A 4,333-nucleotide genomic window follows, 5' to 3' on the forward strand; every position below is an offset into this window, starting at 1 on the left:
AGTCCAAGGAGCTGACCAATTGGTAGTCTAGAGGTCTGGGCCCTAGTCTCAACTCTGATGAACTCCCACGGTGACCTGGGATCCGTCTCCTTCCGTCTCCTCTCTTCGCTTGGTATCTTGGGCCACTGTAATCCTTTGTGTTTCAGTCCTTGCAGCAGCTGAAGTTCTCTAAAGTGTCTGACCTGCTTTGGAGGCTAGTGACTAAAACTGAATCTGGCTTTCAGAAGTGATGCCAGGGTACTGATCAATCTCTCTTAGACCTTTCCTTGTAGACAAGGGAGCCATTGAAGGATTGACGGAGTGGCCAAGTCAGATTTTTGTTTTAGAAAGAGTGCTCTGAAGGCCAGTGCAGAGAAAGGGCTGGACAAAGATCCGGCTGGAGGACTGAGATGAAACCCAGGTGAGAGAAGATGCCAGTGTTTGAACTGGACGGTAGCAATGGAATTGGAGAGGGACAGACGAGTGTGAGGGGTACTTTGGAGGTGGTAGCAATGGAACCTGGGGACAGATAAGATGTAGGGGGATGAGAAAGCTGTTGAGGGAATTATCCCAAGTTTCTGACTGGTGTGATAACATTGATCTTAGGGATACCAATGGTTACCGTGTGTGCGTGCATGTGACATCTATATCCATATAATCAAATTAAGTCCAACACAAGATTCTTTGCCTTCATGATTTGCCTTTCCTTTCCGAGCATCAAAGCCAGAAAACATTTCAGTTAACTGAGGACTCAGATTAGTTGAGTTCTGGTTAGCTGTGGTTTTACTGCATGTGGGAAACCTTTGTGCTGCAGAAGAATGAGTGAGATTCAGTTTCTCCCATATAGTCCCTCTCCGAGCCTCAGTTTCCCCAGGATGGATAATGATCCTTACCCTATACTGCGTACAATCATCATGAGGCTCAAAGACAGAACGAATGTCAAGGTATATTGTAAGGTACAGCCCAAAAGCTGAACGCTGTATGTTTGGCCCGAATGGAGGCACAGAGGCCAGGCTCCTGGTACATAGTGGTGCCACCCTTTGTTCTCCCTCACAGGGGGTTTCTGGTTCCTAGACCTGAGAGCTAGGCAGTTTTTCCCCAGAAAAAAAAGTGTTTTACCCTCAAGAGTGTCAAGGGAAGAATGATGGCGACCCAGGGCTTCAAGAAGCCTAAGTCTGTCACCCAAGGTCCTGATTGCAGAACAGCATCCATGGGCACATGTCACACTGGTTTATAGACAGCTTGTTCCAGCTGCTCTCAGCCTCTCCATGTGGTTCAACCAGGTTAAACACTCTTTAATATCAGACTCTTAAAGAGCAAGCCCATTCATTGGCTGTGTATGAAAAAATGAAAAATTAGAAATGGCAGCACATTTTCTGACTCTCGGTCCCAACGTAGAATATTCTTACATCTTTGGGATTTTCTTCTCAGAAAGAATGTGGCTTGCAAGGTAGGTATTTTTCTTCCTGTTTTGCAGGTGAGGAAACTGAGGCTTAGGAAGTGAGCTAACAGCTTGCTAAGGTCACAAGTAAAACCAGGGCCAGGATTCCAGCGGAACCCACTGCCTCTAAACCCTATGCCCTTACCATGCTGCCATGTGGTTTCTCTCTCTTCAAGATCACCTGGCCCAAATACCATTATACTTTATGCAGAAACTGAGGCCAACGTGAGAAGACAATGCAGCCTGCAAAGGCCTTTTGATGAAAGATAGGGATTTAATAAAAATAGTTATCTGACAGCTACCTGACAGCTATTGGATAATGTCTGAGATGGTCCAAGAAAAGAACCTAGCATACAGGAGATTCAAAATATGTTCAGTCTTTTGGCCAAAGTCAAGAAACCATCTTATGTGTTGAGTATTGGCACAAGTTCTTGTGAAGACTCATTCATGGTGCTCCAAAGGAGAACAAGCAGATTGGAGAACAAGTAAGTTGAGTCAAATAAATTGGTGCCAGGAAAAAAATAATACTGACAGCATCGAGACTGCTTCTATTCCCTAAGTACCGATGAGGCACATGACATCTCTTCGGTAAGGCTGTCCTCTCCCTGTTCCCCAGGAAGAAATGAAAGCTTAGGGCAGTTAAGTTGAGAAAGAACTGAGAATCAGTAAGAAGCTAAAAAAGTGAATGAAATGCTGGCTTTGTGGGGAGAAGCCACAGAGGGTAGACATCTGGGAGAGTGAAAATTGACTTTGGGCATCATCTCTGATGGGATACTTCTCAAGATGCTTGCTTGTGTAGCTTGGACCTGAATCTCAGTCGTGTGTATGGAGAACCATTCAGAAATGCAGTTAGCATTTATTATGCATCTACCACATGTTAGGCCTTCTGTGTGATACTGTTCATGCCAAAATATCACTCAGTACTTGCAGCAAATGTAACAAAAAGACAATTTTTCTCATTTAGTACTGCAAGTAGTCTTAAAGGGGTAGGGTGTGAGGTAAAAGGCTTGCTCAAGGTCACTCAGTAAATTATAGATCCAGGACTTGAATTCAGTGCTCCTTCTAACATCCCATGGCCTGAGATGGGGTGGGTAGGTAGTGAGAGAGCTGTCCTGGACTGGGGCAGACTGAGGGTAAAATTAAAGTGAAAAAAATAAATCAACGTCTTCAACAAGACCGAATAAGTTCTCTCACTGTAACTTGCCAAATTGCAGTCTGTACACCAATATCTATCTCTAAACACATAGCTGCCTTACTAGGAAGGGGAAGTACCCTGTTTCCCTGAAAATAAAACCTAGCCGACAATCAGCTACAATGTGTCTTTTGGAGCAAAAATTAGTATAAGACCGGGTCTTATCTAACATAATATAACATAAGATCAGGCATCATATTAATTTTCGCTCCAAAAGACGCATTAGAGCTGACTGTCCGGCTAGGGCTTATTTTCACGGAAACATGGTAGAGATCAGCTAGCCCAGTGCTTTCATTTCACAGCTGCGGAAACTCAGACTGAGATGGGTAATTACTGGTGGGTCAGAGACAGAGGCTGGATCAGAGGTAGAAGGCTTTCCCTCTTCATCAATTTCCTGAAAGTGGTGGCAGTGGATAAGAGGAGGTAAAATGGACTGTCATGTTCAGGGAGATCGTGGTGTTTCATCCTTACTGGACACTGACCAGGGCTCCAACACCATCAGTAACCCTCACCCCGGTGCATAGCTTCGCTACTCCTTGGTCTAAATTGGTGCCTTTCTTTTTTAGTCAGAGGTAGAACACAATGCGAGAGCCTAACCAGTCCTCTGTGACTGAATTCATCCTTCTGGGCTGCTCCTTCAGTCCCAGGACCACACCTCTGCTCTTCTCAGACTTCCTGATGACCTACCTGTTGATTATTCTGAGAAACAGCCTAATTATCATCCTAATCTGCCTGGACTCGCACCTCCACACACCCCTGTTCTTCTTTATTGGCATCCTTTCCATGTTAGATCTGGGCTACACCACTATAACTGTGCCCCAGATGTTGGCATATCTGGCAGAAGAAGACTATCTCTTTTGCCAGCTGTGTGGCACAAATGTACATTTTCTTGTTGCTAGGCACCACTGAGTCTTGCCTCTTTGCCATCGTATCTATAGACAGGTACATGGCCATCGACCACCCCCTCAGGTACAAGGTCATCATGAGCCCATGGCTATGTGAGATAGTGGCCATTTTCTGTGGACTCTGAGGTGTCATCTCTGCTCTTGTCTACACTGTCTTTGTTGTATGTCTTCCCTACTGTGGCCCCAACAAGAACAATCACTTCTTCTGTGAAATCCCAGCAGTCTTAAAGCTGGCTTGTGCAGACATCTCAATGATTGAGTAGACTTCATCCTTGGCTTTGGTGTCATCCTGGTTCCACTTCCATTTTCCTTCATCTTTGTCATTTTCATCAACATCTTCATTGCCGTGTTGAGGATCCACTCAGCCTAGGGCGGCTGCAGAAGGCCTTCTCCACCTCTGCCTCCCCCATCACTGTTCTGTGTGCCAGCCATGGGCATGTACATGAAGCCTGGCTCTGAGGCCTCACCAGAAGAGGACAAGAAGTTGGCCCTTTTCTACAACTTTCTTCATCTCTGCTTTCTTCAACCCCATCATCTACAGCCTCCAGACAAGAACTTTGTGTAAAGAGGGCTTTCCTCAAGATGATAGGCCAGGTTAGTTCCCCAGAATGAGGCCTTGGAAGGATAGCTGGAGGACAGAGAAACTAGACCCATGATGTATAGTCAGTGCCCTAAACATGTATTCATGTGATCCAGCAGCACCAGTACCCACTCTCCCTCAACCCCAATCTCAACTCTACACAAGTCATGATTTTGCTGACAGACCAACACTATGAAATGGCTTCTAGGCACATCAGTCTTTTAGTTCCGTTTTGT

At 45.4% G+C, this 4,333-nt stretch overlaps 1 pseudogene across 1 annotated transcript; it reads left to right on the forward strand.

Annotated features, from left to right (window-relative positions):
- The first annotated feature begins 3,194 nt into the window (after positions 1 to 3,194).
- Positions 3,195 to 4,116, forward strand: LOC308501530 (olfactory receptor 2A25-like; annotated as a pseudogene). The gene has a single exon. The product of its transcript is annotated as an olfactory receptor 2A25-like (transcript).
- Positions 4,117 to 4,333: the final 217 nt, after the last annotated feature.

Source organism: Rhinolophus hipposideros (genome assembly GCF_964194185.1).
Source record: "Rhinolophus hipposideros genome assembly, chromosome: 8".
Taxonomy (NCBI): domain Eukaryota; kingdom Metazoa; phylum Chordata; class Mammalia; order Chiroptera; family Rhinolophidae; genus Rhinolophus; species Rhinolophus hipposideros.